Source organism: Thermobia domestica, chromosome 5 (assembly GCF_964235325.1).
Source record: "Thermobia domestica chromosome 5, izTheDome1.hap1.1, whole genome shotgun sequence".
In the NCBI taxonomy this organism is placed as follows: Eukaryota; Metazoa; Arthropoda; class Insecta; order Zygentoma; family Lepismatidae; genus Thermobia; species Thermobia domestica.
In genome coordinates, this window is record NC_137458.1 from 187,541,151 (window position 1) to 187,557,471 (window position 16,321).

Genomic DNA, 16,321 nt, shown 5'->3' on the forward strand with positions numbered 1-16,321 from the left:
AAACACGGCATTGCACGGACACAGAGCAACACGAAGCGGTAAGCAGTCACATATCCTCACTGGAAGAACTATTGTTGTGTTCAGTAGTATGATCAGCTGAAATGTATCGTTGACACGTGGGTGGAACTTGTAGAAATATACGTATTTCTTCGGGAAGATGTCACTGTGCGTGAGTGTGAATTTGCTAAGGTTTGTTATGCATCGATCCGACGTGATTAACATGTGCATTAAATCTTCTATGTTGTTGTGACGAGAACTTTTCCTGGCATGATGTTCGCGGAACTTTGGAATATCTTTATTCCGAACTTCTTGTGCCTCTTCGGAGAGCTGTCCAATGGGAACTAGCGCAGATTCGACGATGTCCCATGTATCAATACTATATGCCCAGATTCAGGTATGAAATACCAGTTATACAGGTCCACATATAATCTGGCAGTTTGCAGAGAATACATACCAAATGCCTGACAGTTAATTGCATAACCACTAGCAATGGTACGTAAGAGAACTGCAAATCGTTTAATCAACTCTTCATTGATGACAGTAATGGACGCTGATAATGACGGATTCGAGAAAAACTTGCGGGCAATATTACCACATTGCTTGTTCCGTAGCCTGATTTCGGCACATGCACCACGAGACCCATTTATTCACGAAATCGCTTCTGTAGTATTTTCTTTCGTTGATCAACATTTGGTTGATCCCTCTTTCTAACTTGTCAGGTATAATGTCCAGTCTATATGCAATGTGCAACAGACACTCAAACCACCTTATCCAGGAATGCAGACTTGACAAACCGAATTCAAACGTTGTTGTGTCAGGTGGTTGTGCTGTAGTTTTGTCTGGATCGTTCATTTTCTTTGTAGATGCACCGCAGATGTAACATCGTTAATATGATTGTTTGTGATATCACTACAGACCTTCACATCTACCATTGTAAGCATTAATCTGTGGTTCATTAATATTTGATTATCATTGTACGTGATAGTTGTTAGTGAGAGAGCTTGTAGTTGCTGCTGTATCTTAGTAACTTCTGAACATGTAATTCTGCTGTTTCTTTCATGAACAGTAGCTTGATTGGCCGATAATAGCGTATAGGCAATCGCCGTGGATTTTCCAAGAATGTCTCTTAACCATATTGTAATTTAAGAGTCACTAACGAAATAACAAACAAATATGTATTGTCATGTATATCGTCTTCTGTATCTGAATTATACCATTGTTTGTATGCGCTCTGACCTGACGCGCCATCACAAACGCCATTTGAAGAACATGGTCATTTTAACTTCCTGTTTGATCTCTTGCAGTATAGTACTGTTTCATGTGATCAACTGCTCGATAGTATGATCAAGTAACGCTTGCCGCTAAACTTCCGCATATACGTCTGTGATAATATAGGCTGGCTAGCACGCTTTCTTTAACTCTAACAGTTTATAGTTAGACGAATAGATATTTGCATTGGTAACATTTGCCTGGTTACGAACTAACTGGTATTGTTTCTTTGTCAATTTCGCGTCAACATTTATGCTAATGCCTCATCGTTTGTAATCTTATTTGGCACTGTCGTCTCTGGACTCTTGTACGCCTTTTTGATTCGCGATCCCTCCTGTGTGACACATCAAACTCTTTCACAATATAAGAAGCATCACGTTCTTCTTTTGCACGTAAACGCATGTGCGCTGCATACAGTAACTCTTCAGTTGTCGATGTTGTACTAACGACTGCAACCGTCTTGTCTTTGCTTTCTCACTTGCTTCTTCAAACACTTCTCTTGGACGCCTTACAGGTGTTCTCGGTGTCACACCTATACTAAATGTTCCTGGTCGTCGTAATGATGCTGCATTCCGTACATTTGCAAAAAACTCCACGGTACTGTCGAGCCACTTACTGTATTTGATTACAAAGTTATTCATTGTACGATGACATTTTTACCATCTCTATGACATGTATACAAACCTCTGTAACCTTTCTGACGCACTCTACTACATCCTCATCACAGTTTAGTAATTATAATTTGTCTATTACACAGGTGTAAACACAATTGGTTCTCTTGCAGCTATTGGGTTCACCTCTCCAGGCGTCGAAGAAGACTCGTTGTGTCATCGTAAACTCCATTTTTGAAAGTACAAGAAGCAACAATTATGCAAACATTTGCACGTCATAGTTATTATGCACAAACTACAATCATTACTCTACACATCTATAGTCATTAGAACCTGGAGACTGGTGGAGAAATGTTTTTACGCGTCAAATCATTATACCTATTCCTAAGTACAGTATACGTTCTTATTCGCTAGTGTTTCCCATCACGCCATAGCCCACCAAAAAAACCACGGCACTCCTCATTCATGTCACATGAACGTCATACCTTCATCTATAGTTGTCACACTATATTCCTGGCATTGACCAACAGCTGTCTGTGTTATATGCTGCAGACGTAAGGTCTAGCACGGAAACTGTCGATCTGATGATTCTACATTGCACACAATTAATCTTGTTCGTCGGATCCGACATACTTCCCCATGTGTAATTTGGCACCTTAGTGGTCTTTTCCCACCGCTTGGGACCTTGCCCCAAGAATTCCCATCGTTTTCACACTATTTCTCAGAACTCGGTTTTTTATATTTTGTCCAGCTAGATGTGTCAGTAAGTACACCTGAAAGACCTAAAACTTACTAGGCTCACTTGCCACATGGGCCAGAAGCCCTGAAATTGCCCTCTTGGGAATAGTGTTCGAGTGCTTGCTCGTCTCGGTGCCTAAAGAAAATAATAAAAACAGTTAATAACTTTCGCTCAGTCTGACAGTTAATTTTGCGTCGATAAAAAATTTCGAAGCGTCATCAAGATGCTATATTGATAACGCTACGTATTAACAACCTCCAACCGTCGTGCCTAAATTGCATGGGGATAAATCAATATATGACGGTTGAAGATCGCTACTACTCACCATCTGTAATGAGTAGGTTCGAAGTGGGAACAGAAGAAAACCACATAAATTTAACTTTCATTTAAATATTTGTATTCTATGAATATCATGTATTAATGTTGTTAACGTAGACTGTGTATAACGCATCAGATCACATATCGTAAGCATCTAAGAAGTTAGTCACGAATAATTCGAACATAGCTGAGATACACATACCTTGCTAATAGATGACTGCCTGGACTGGATTTGAAGTTCAACCACGATGAATAGTTCGTGCTGCGAATAGTCTAAGTTCACCGACTATTGTTCAACCATAATCCAAGTTAATGGTTGTACTGGGTAATGCTAGATCTTCCTAGATCTACTCCTGGACTGGACTCACAGTTGACTGATTACTGTGATACGAATACAAGTGGTTCTGTCTGTTGATACTCCACTTCTGATCCAAATCCTTTCGGACCATAGGTTTTTATTCTCAGTTTCCAGACATTCTGGAATTCATGTTGTTGATTTTTTTGTATATCTCAGCTATTGGTAAAACATTGGTTTCACCCGAACTACATCGTGATCAAATTCTCAGACCAACAAATTTCTGCAAACCTGACAGTTATGCCACAGTCAAAGTGTGTCACTGTTACAGCATTACATCTTGATGACATTTCAATTCTTCAACCAAAACATTGCAAATCACAACAACATACAAACTGACGACTTAGCGTCTAGCCATAACAAAACATAACATTCAACGCATTTACAAATTATTGGCGTAAACAAATAAACACAAACACGTGTTTACACTATATGACAACATTTCATTATTATACTTTGATACAACATTTAATGACTGAGATGCTCTATCTCCAAAATAATATGTTCCTAAACCGTATATATCCACATGCCCCCTTCAAAACGAGGGAACTGCGTTCTCGAATAAATTTCTTTATAGAAATTGACAAAATCTTTGGTATAAAATACAAACAAAAATATTTTACTATATATTTGTCCAACACCCTGTATATATATGCATATTAATTTAACTATTTATCATACATAAAAAGATCTGTCAAACATCGTTTATTTATTTACATTCATTCTTTTTTAAAAAAATCTTGTCGAGAGTCTTTATAAAAAGTATCGGCTCCTGCCATCTATTGGATTATACACATAACTATATGTAACTATCTGTCACTCCTTGTACTCTCAAATACACATACATATACTTTCTGTTCTCTCGTTCTCGAAATTTTCCGATCCTTTTAGTAGCAAAGTCCAAAACAGTGTTTGTTACCACTGCACTTATTTCACCAATATCAGTGTCTTCACCACTGATGTTTTAATGAACATAAAACACTTTATTATACACTCTTCATCTCCTCATGATACACTAATATATTCAGAAACAACGTCCCATCTCGTTGCATGACTTTTACAACACAATTAAAATTTGAAATATAACAACTACTTCACTGTTAGTATCTTTCCTATTCGTACAGTTAGCAACTCTGAGTAACTTACTTTCCATAGATTGATTGCTCAGCAAAGTTTTTGGCAATGACATTGAGAAAGTTCCACTTATCGTCCTATTAGTCGCGTCGCTTCGATACTTACAGTTGACCATGAAAACGTGTCCGCACTTTTTCGTTAAAAATTGGAAAATTGTTCACAAAATTAAGATATCACACGGACGTACATAAACTTTTTCACTTCTCGAGTTCGTGGATAAATGTTCATCCGTTTTTTCCGTCTCGAAATTAGATAATTTCGTGATTTCTAGTACATCACTCTGACTTTTGGTGTTGTGTAACGTCTCTTGTGTACCAACTACATCTGAGTTTTTTTGTGCCAATTCCCCGTGCTTTGGATAGTGATCTGAATTATTTTCTGTGTTACTAGTGTGTTTTCTAGTGTGATTTTTATTAACTAGTGCATATATTGGAATTGAATCGTAGTGCTCTATGTACTTAACATCGTCATATACCTTACTTTTATTTTCAATATTTCCTATCTGTTCTTTCTTCCTACTAAATTTACGTAATTTAATAACTACATATACTATAACTATAAACGTCGCTAGTACTAACACTGTTAAAGTTGTTAATGCAATAATAACTATCATACACTTCTTCTCCATATTGCCTGTAAATATAAATAACTAGTTGTTAAATCCCGTTTTTATTTATCTTAAAAACTAATATTACTAAATGTTTGTCTATGGTTCTTTTCCGTAAAAATAATACGTACTTTTACCATAGGCCTAGTATCAATGTTCTAAATCTGTTCATTATTCCCTATAAAATGCACAATTGATGCATATTCTGAACAATGACTAGTGTTCTAACAGTTATGTAACCTATTCGGATACTAAAATGCTATCCCTGTTACATTTTAATTCGCTTAACGCCGTATTTCTCTTCTTTTTTTTTAAAGTCGTAAAATTCTACATTTTCGTGTATATTTATGTATTTAAATACACTTTACTACTGGTTTTACTGCTATATGTAGGTACTACTATCTTTATTGATGTTTATTCCATCATTCTTTAACATTACAACATTCTATTTACTTTGAATTCATTCGTATTGCATCAAAAATCGTCGTGAATGCGAGTAACTTCTCGTGAGTAGGCGTGGCTTGTTGCTATGGGTCAGCCATCTTGGCTTAGAGGCTCCACCCATAACTACGGATCCCTCTCTCTCTTGAGACAAGCGATTCCATCCTACCGTGAGTAGTAACTTTCAGTGAACCGAAACGCTATAAGCTGTTGCTTCTCTACACATGAATATTGACGTAACTAATGAACTGAATACTTTAACTTATTAATATAATAATAATCGATATGCCAATTGATTATTCTATAACAATAATGAATCAATAATTTTAATCTTATTTTTTAAAAAAAACTTGAATTTAGAAAATGAATTTTAACTTAAAATAACTTGTTTACATACAACTTAACGACAATTATAGACATGATGCATTATGACTGCATTCTATTTTTCACTATTTCTCGTCTATTATCTATTATTTTTCCTACTTTTCTATTTAAACTGTTTACTTCTTTTAACGACTTTTTCATACTTTTTACGACTTCTGTTCTTTATTCGTAAGCTTACTTATCTAGTTTATGTTACTATCATCTATAATATTTACTATTTATCTATTTGTCTAGCTTTTACTAATAGACAACTTTTTCTACTTTTTGCTGTTTTTCATAGCTTTGAGCTACTGATTTCACTAATATTATGCTGTTATATAACCTAGCTATTATCTATTTACACGCTCATATCTATTTTTATCTATGATGTTCTATTTACTATGCTTATTGTCTACTGCTTTTCTTACTCTACCAAAACAATGAGTTTTGCCGTATTAGTACCGCGTAACCATTCTCATTCAAAAACTTATTCGTTTCACCAATTCAAATAGACTACTCCTAGTTTTGTCTAGGTTCACATAACCTAGGCTTTTCGACTCGTAACTACCACATGCTGTTGGTAAGTATTTCTACATGTTACCAATTGTTCCATATGCTAATCAAATATTCCTTTTCAGGTTTTTATTGCAACATAGAATCTTTTTTTTAAAAAAAAATACCATTCTTCTTCATATCCAAAAATGTAAAACTTTTTTTTCACAACCCAAGGCACATACAACATCGATTTACATAATATGCTTACTTCATTATTACTTATTGATGATTATTATTATTATTATTATTCTTGATTTTGAACTTTATACTGCCGAATTGATCTATAAAGCTTACAATACAATACTAATAACAATAACGTTGTTGAAATTAATGCCATTATTAATCCAAATATTACATATATGATATAATCTGTTTTTAGATGTAGTTCTGGGATTGATGTTTCGACTTTTAATTTCAATAACTTTTCGGTTAAACTATTTAACTCCTGCGTATGTAACGAAAAATTTACTTGTCTCTCCGTCCAATTACCAATCAATTTGATATGTTTATTTTGAACTTGAATTATGCGCTTAGTTGGAATTACCAGCTGTCCTATTATTATGTTGTCAAATTTATCGTACTTTATGAAACTTGATTTAGATTTAGTTTGATCCAGTTTTGTGGAAGTAACTTCTTGATGTACACCCACTTTTGTCTGTACGCTTCCTTTTCAACAGCAGAATACATCACACCTGCGTGTGTATATCTGAATATCACATTCCCCAAAAATTTCTCAGAATTCTGCTGGCATCCTTCCAAAGAATTATTTAAAATAATATTATTCAGACACTTTGCCTCATTATCCATAATTATGCTTTCACAGAAATACAGAAAACTTTTAAATTCGCATTTATTTTTATCTAATGAATGATATTTACCTTCCGCCAAGTAAACTGCTTCCGGTAACTCGTAAAATATTCTGGTATTATTTATTAAGTAGCCCATAGATATTATGTCATACATGATTGAAATACTAGTATCATATATTATCGGAGTTTTTAATATTAAATCAATATTATTTTGTTCGAAATGATATTTTACTAAATATATGCTAGACATTTGGTAAAACATCCCAATGTCTGACCTATAAATAGTATTCTTCAACACATCATGAAGACTTATTAACCTTTTAACATCAGGATTAGATAATATATGATATGTTAATTGATTATTTAATATGCTATTTACTATTTTATTTACTCTCTCCTGTACAAGATGAGCAAACAAATTTGCCATTATCTTGTGTTGGGATTGATGTAAATAACAATATAGCTCTTGAATTTTATTTTTAAAATCTTGCAATACATGTTGCACTTTTACTACAATTCCATGGACTACAGAAATTTCATTATTAAATGACGCTTTTGGATCTTTAATTTCACTTGTTAATAAATTTTCGTGTTTATTTAATTTATCAATAGAATGAGACAACTGTTGATTATGTATTAGATTATATGTCGATAGACCAATAGACGATAATCCCAGTAACCACGAAAATATAAACCTTTTATTTCTATGATTATTATTACACCTAGTTTTTTCATTTTCATAGACAAAATGACACGGTAGTAAATTTACTATGTTTTGTCTGAATTCTTTTTCTTTTACAGCATAGTCGTTAAGAATTTCGTATGCATCAGTACACTTATCATGTACTGGCACAGATTCTTGAAAGTTCAAATGCATCTTTACAGTAGTAAACACCATATTTGTCGCATGTACGGCATATGCATTCTGCGTCAAAGCTAATCCAATTTCCGTTAATGTTATCTGTTGTTGTTCCTCCTCTGCTATGCCCATACTGATCAATAGTATTTGAAAAATGAAAATCTTGAACATGATGTTAACTGCAAATAACTGAAACTTAGAATTACTACCTGAATTTATTTTATTTATTTTAATAATTTTTTAACTCTTTTATTTAGTTAATACTTATGCTTTTATTTATTCAATTTACGTTGTATGCGTACCTTGGATTATTCAATAATTCAAACAAATTTACTACATATCTCTAATTTAAAAAAAAAATTCTCTATTTTCCTAATTACTCTAAATTCTGTAAACAATACATCTTTACCAGTTCAGGGATTTTCTGATGGAAACCAAAATTTGCTTTGATTTCGGGACACGGACTTTTGTTGATAAACAGCGGTCCAACTCGCTGTTCCACTGATAAAAACATTTTGTTTACAGATCCGTAACAAACAAAAACAAACTTATATACTTAATCTTATTCGTGTTTTTTCGTCGCAAAAAAAACTTTTAACTTTTGTGATGTAGTCTTTGAGTCACAACACCCCTTGGTTTTCTCACGCGTTGTTTTTTTTTCTTTTTAGACATCACTGCCTAAATCCGAATCATCATCTTGCTTATCTGAATCTTCATCATTCGCGCTAATAAATGGTTTTAAACGCCGAATATCAATCGTGTCAATCTTTTCTTGCCCTTTCTTCGTCTCATATTTTACTTTATATGGATTGCTATTCATTTTTTCCACTATAACTCCACGAGTATTGAATCTTTTCCCAAAACAAGCTGGAATGCCTGCTCTCGGCATCTCACGTATCCATACTTTTTGACCAATGTCAAAGTTAGGTTGAGAAAACTTCTTCTCGATCTGCTTCTTTTGAGACTTAAACCGGTTTTGCAAATTTTGGTACGCTAAATTTCTTGCTTCTTTGACAGTTCTTATTCGCTCATTATTCTCCACATACTCACAAGGAATGTCCAGATCTTGTTCCAAGAACGTTCTGAGTTCACGCCCTGTTAGCAAATAATATGGCGAGTGTTTCGTTCCGTCATGAATTTGCGTATTCATGGTAAATACTATGCAAGGTAGTATTTCGTCCCAATTTGTGAATTCACGGTCTATATAGTGCTTCATGACCTGCTGTATGGATCCTATGGCTCTCTCAGATGTTCCTATGTTATAGTGAGCATCCGTATTGGCGAAGTTTAACTTCATACCAAAACGCTCTGCCATTTCTTCCATCACTCGGCTTCGATGGGTACTATGCCGGCCCATGGCTAGAATCTCAGGAATGCCATGTTTCGTGATTAGCTCTTCAAAAATCACTTCTGCTATAATCACGGATGTTATAGCGGGAACTGCTTTAGCAATTAAATAACGTGTAGCACTATCTACAAATACAATCACATATTTATTCCGATGGTTTTTAGATCTTTTAAATGACCCAATCTCGTCCATAGTTACATGCTGGAATGGCATATAACTTGGGTACGTCTGTGGATGCAATGGTGTCCTACCAGCCTTACGCTTCTGAATCTGACAACTGACACACTGGCTGACTTTCTCCTAAAAAAACTTTTTCATATTCGGGAAATAAATAGATTTTAATTCCCGATTATAGCATTTGGTATAGGAGTAGTGTCCTCCTCCATAAATCGAACAATGCAGGTTTTTAAATACTTGTTCCCTTAATGAAAAAGGAATGCACAATAGAAATTTCTTTCCATTTGCCATCTTTTGTGTTCTGAAAAGTTTTCCATCTTTTACTACATACCAGCGTGCTTGCTTCTCAGCTTTCTCATCTGCTACCTCAGGATGTTCAATAGCATTCATAATTGGCCCGAAGAAAGAATCCTTTCTCTGCAATTCAGCTACGTCTACGTCTTCATCGAAAGTGATGTTTACTTCGAGATCTTCGGTCTTCACTGGTAACGCATCCAAATCAATATCTTCATCCGTGGGTTGAATATCGGTATTCCTTGATAATACATCGCTCGGATTCTTCTCACCTGGACAATGCACCGGCGTATACTGGTATTGTGCCATTTCTAAACTGTATCTCAATAATTTTGGCGATAATTTTGGCGTTGTTTGTAAATATTTAATACATCTACAATCAGTATACAACTCAAACTCTTTGTTATACAGATAGTAGTTAAATGCTTTAAAGGCACTCACCACGGCCAAAATTTCCAACTCTACAATGTGTCTTCTAGCTTCATTCGGTCTCAATACCCTACTATAATATGCAATTGGGGTCCATTCTCCATTTACTTGCTTTTGCATGAGCACTTCTCCAATTGACTTCGTCGACGCATCGGTATACACTCTCGTCTCTAGATTTTCTCGGAATGGTGCTAATAATGGTGCATTCAACAATGCATCTTTTAATTTTTCAAAGCTATTTTGATGCTTCTCGGTCCATACGAATTTGTGATTTTTCCTCAACAACTGTTGAAAACTTGCTGACATTTCTGCGTAGTCTTTCCAAAATTTACGCACATAGTTCGTCAAACCAAAGAATGACTTGAGCTCTTTTGCGCTTGTGGGTGGTTTACAAGCTTTTATTGCCTGTATCACTTTCGGGCTTATTTCGTATCCGGCCTCACTTACAATGTGACCTAATTGCCAAAACTCTTTCCTCCATAAAGTGACACTTTTCTACTGACAATTTCAAGCCATACTTTCTTACCGTATTAGTCTTTGAAAAACCGAATGTAATACCGACACCATCTTTTCTTGATTGTTTACATAAAGGAATACGTCGTCCATGTAATATGACACCGCTTCCGGATGAACGTTAGCTAATGTCATAGCCATGATCTTCGTGTATATGGCTGGAGACTGAATGTAACCCATAGGGAGCTTGGAGTATTGGTAAGCACGAACGCCGTGTACTTTCTTGACTCCTTAGAAATAGATACAGTGTGGTAAGCACTTTTGATGTCGAGTACGCTGAAGAATTTATGACCCCCCATACATGTTAGAATCTGATGTATAGGCGGCAACGCCACGGAATGAAATTTTACGTGTTTATTTAATATCCGACAGTCGAGACATGCTCTGATCGCTCCATTAGGCTTTTTAACGAATAACATGGGTGAATTGTAAGAGCTATTACTCTCCTCGATAATGTTCTGTTCGAGCAGGATGTTTATTTGCTCTTTAACTTTGTCTCTCATCGCAATTGGTATCGGATACTGTTGCCTTCTAAAAGGAACTTCCGTTTCCAACTCTATTTTGTGTTCTACGCCTTTAACTCTGCCTAACTCATTTTCTCTCCACGCAAAAACATCTGCATAATCATAACAAAGCCTTTCCAATCTCTTTTTGATTTCAGGTTGAATTTTTTCACCAAATTTTAATCTTGTCTTGTCATAATTTTTCCTTGCATCTAACACCTCTTCAATTTCATCATCCGTTAATCCTTACTGTCTCAATTCCGTCTCACTAACACATTCTTCCGCGTCTCCAACTTTCAAATTCTTTGTTAACATTATTGGCTTGTTCGATGGATTAATTATCTTTAGACTCCGATTTTCTTTTGATAATATCGCTCTAGGTATAAATACATTGTACTGTGTTTCTAATAACTTTTCAGGCTCTAATAGGTACTCGTTATTTGCCCAAGAATTGACTAGGTTGACTTCAACAGTCGTTCTAGTTCTTGGTAACAACTTAACTCTATGTCCTAAGACCCATTTTGGTTTCAAACTTGTCTTTACACTAATCGCGATATTATCGGACACTAATCTTGGCTCTTGATCATTTTTACAATTTCTAGTAGGTCTCCCGAACCTTTGAACTAAGATTTTACTATTTCCGTAGTCTATTTGACAATTCTGTGTTCTCAAGAAATCGTTCCCGATTAACATTTGGTACGGAAAATCCTTTATTATTCTAAACTCTTGATGAAATGTTTGATTCGATATTTTAAATTTAATTACAGCCAATTTATTGATTACGAGTGTATTTTGCGTAATACCCTTAATTTTCGTTTGTCTTGGAATAATTCGCGCACCTGGTGGCACTAATTTCTCATTAATAATAGAAATTTGTGACCCACTATCAAGTAATGCTTTAATTTGTCTATTTTCTATTTCTAATGGTAAATATACCATATTATTTTCCAAATTTACTGAGGATTTAACTTCTCGTGTTCTTACGTTTCTGTTCCCTGTAAATGCGTCTCGCCCATTTACAGATGTATTCAGTTTAAATGACTAGGACCTGCGGTTTGGTACTACGTTGTACCATTCACTTGTGCTGGTACAACTTGCACAAATCTTTGCTGATTATGATTATCAGAATAATGGGTTTGTTGACAACAAGAATTCTGACAACTGCCTTGCCAGTTTCCCTGTTGACCACGTCCCCGATTATTTCGCCAGTATCCACCTCTATTACCACGTTTATTATGAAAACTGTTATTTCCTCTATTACTGTTTTGACCTCTATTATTATTATTTGACCAATACTTGTTTTTATTTCCACGATAATTATTCCGATTATTACCTCTATATTGTCGATTGTTTCTAAAATTTTGATTCTTCCCTTGTTTTCTACCTTGATTATCCTGTTTTTCTTCTTCTTGCGTTTTTGCTGCTAACGCGAGTTGCAATTTATCGATCTTTTTCTCTAATTCCGCGATCTGCGTTAGACTTTGCGGCTCTTGTTTAATTTTGTGTTCTTCCTTACTTTTTCTCACAACCACGTGATCCAACTCGGACTCACTTCCTTCATCTTCGACTTGTTCCCTGATCTTTTTGACTAGGTCTTTAATTGTAACCTTTCCAGTTTCTCGTTTCACGCGCTTCGCGATTTTACATTTGTTTTTCTCGATCTTTTGTAGATCGTCTACAAACTTATCTAAACTAGAATAGGCTATCGTCCCTACTTTCTCCATATAATATGGATGTAATCCACCAACTATTATTCCAATTTTCTTTATATCCGTCATATTTGAATCTAACCGCTCGCAAAGAACGAGCATGTCATATACGTAGTTTATGACAGCTTCGTCTTCTTGTTGCAAACGTTCCTCAATCCTGTCTTCAATATCGAGCGTCACATTCGATTTAGTAAATTCCTCAACGATTTCTGCCTGTAAATCCTTATATTGGATTTCCGCTGTATTTTTCCGTTTCAGGAACAATTTTATCCACTGTCTCCCTACTCCTTTAAAAATGTTTGGTATCAACTCCTTTCTTTTGTGAAGCATCGTCGAACTCATCAAAGAAAGAAACGATGTCACTATCGTTCTTCAAATCAAACTTTGGTAGCTTATTTATGTCCGCGTAAAAAGTAATATTAGAAGCCATTTTAACGTCCTTACTGTTACTATTTACTAAATTCTGATCTAAATTTAAAATGGATGGAAAATCTTCCGACACGGATTTTATTACCGGACTACTAGGAAAGTTGAACACCGGTTCCTTACTTAAAATAATTTTGGGACTCGCGGCTGTGTCTTGACTAATAGAATTATTTCGTCGTTCAGGTGTCCTTACACCAAATAAGTTATGTACCTCAATACTAATTCCCTTACTTGCCTTCTGTGCCCTCGTCAACACAGTATTTTCGTCCATTTATCAATATATACTTAATACAACTTATATCTTTGACTACGAAGTGTGGGAGGGATGGTGCGGGTTAACCTGATTACTTTATCTACTAAAGTCAATGTCTAAGCCTTTCGAGATCCGAACCAAATCTCGTATTCAATTGGTGAACGTTAACATTACAAAATTTTACCATACTAAATTACTTAATCTACAATTATTTTAAACCGGGACTTGAACCAAACAATCCTTCACCATAACAATGGTGAGCCTTACACTACTGCACACACCGGGTCTCGAACCGAACGCATCTCCACCATAACACGGTGGGTAAAACACTAGAACCGCTACAAAACCAGCAAATCTCCACCATAACAATGATAGACCTCGCTTTACTAGGATCGCTTCACGGCATAAGCCTCACAGCATACTCCACCATAACAACCTCCAACCGTCGTGCCTAAATTGCATGGGGATAAATCAATGTATGACGGTTGAAGATCGCTACTACTCACCATCTGTAATGAGTAGGTTCGAAGTGGGAACAGAAGAAAACCACATAAATTTAACTTTCATTTAAATATTTGTATTCTATGAATATCATGAATTAATGTTGTTAACGTAGACTGTGTATAACGCATCAGATCACATATCGTAAGCATCTAAGAAGTTAGTCACGAATAATTCGAACATAGCTGAGATACACATACCTTGCTAATAGATGACTGCCTGGACTGGATTTGAAGTTCAACCACGATGAATAGTTCGTGCTGCGAATAGTCTATGTTCACCGACTATTGTTCAACCATAATCCAAGTTAATGGTTGTACTGGATAATGCTAGATCTTCCTAGATCTACTCCTGGACAGGACTCACAGTTGACTGATTACTGTGATACGAATACAAGTGGTTCTGTCTGTTGATACTCCACTTCTGATCCAAATCCTTTCGGACCATAGGTTTTTATTCTCAGTTTCCAGACATTCTGGAATTCATGTTGTTGATTTTTTGTATATCTCAGCTATTGGTAAAACATTGGTTTCACCCGAACTACATCGTGATCAAATTCTCAGACCAACAAATTTCTGCAAACCTGACAGTTATGCCACAGTCAAAGTGTGTCACTGTTACAGCATTACATCTTGATGACATTTCAATTCTTCAACTAAAACATTGCAAATCACAACAACATACAAACTGACGACTTAGCGTCTAGCCATAACAAAACATAACATTCAACGCATTTACAAATTATTGACGTAAACAAATAAACAAACACGTGTTTACACTATATGACAACATTTCATTATTATACTTTGATACAACATTTAATGACTGAGATGCTCTATCTCCAAAATAATATGTTCCTAAACCGTATATATCCACAATATTTATAGACCTATACAGGCTATAGAACCTTAAAGTCCTTTTGGCTCGCACAGCTCATCTTATAATACAGACCGCCACATCAGACACTGTTATTAACCTTATTGGAGGATTTGAATTTCCCGATCTTATAAACGGTCTCTCACCGGTGAACAAAGATCTGTTAAACTTCCCGTCTGTAGCAAATTAGTGCAACAATTTTATTAGCTTTTTGACACCTTTCATACCTGAGACAGAAGGATCAACATAATGTATTTCTGTTGACGTGCACAGACCTTGCGTGTCCTGTCCAGCGACTCAAGGTTTTCTTCTCAAGAGCACAAAGTTACTCTACAAAATCTACCTTACAACAGTTGAAGCTTACGAAGTGTACTTATCTCTAACACTGAACCAGACTGTCATTTGGCCTGGTATGTATGCGAGCATATTCATGGCCTTTGACCAGAGCTATTCTAGATCACCAAGTAATTCCTTTACTAAAATAGAAGCACCAGATCGTCTTTAGCATTCTGCATAGATGATTGCATGTTATAGCGTAATATCATGGCAAAGTGCCTAGAGTTTATTCCTTGCATAGTCCAGCCAAGAGCCGTTAACATTTGCATGAAGAAAGTCGAAACACACAGATATGTGCTTAGAACTATACTTTAGACTGTTTATTGAGCTCACTGTATTACCGACTTACAGAAACATTCATATATTTACTAAGAAGAGATGTCTATATACATGTTGTTCCCTTATCGAAACGAATGCAAGCAGTTAGCATGCAATACAACCAACCAAACATAGTAATATTATATAAGAGGTGTAGTCAGATTAGTATTTTTCATATGGAACTTGATAGACTACTGTAATAGACACGTTGTAATAGACTAAAATCTGATGAAAAATTACTTTCATATGCCATATCTACAAGGCTGCCGACTGTGGCCCTCTGCAGATATAATGGTATTACTAATTGTAGATATGAGGATGCATTTAGATAATAAGATAATATCAGTAGATGTCGAGATCCGCCATGATAACTGCATTAGAACGAGTGGAATCAGTTTGCATGCAGTACAACCGACGAGAGCGGGCGGTTTGATATGGGAAAAGTACGGCAGCTCATATTGTTTTTGGGACTTGCAAATTCGAAATATTCGAGTTTAAACCTTGTGACGTGCGGTACAAGAATTGTTTAGGTGAGAAAGAATGAATATCATGGTGAGCTCATTAGGTATAGTACTTTG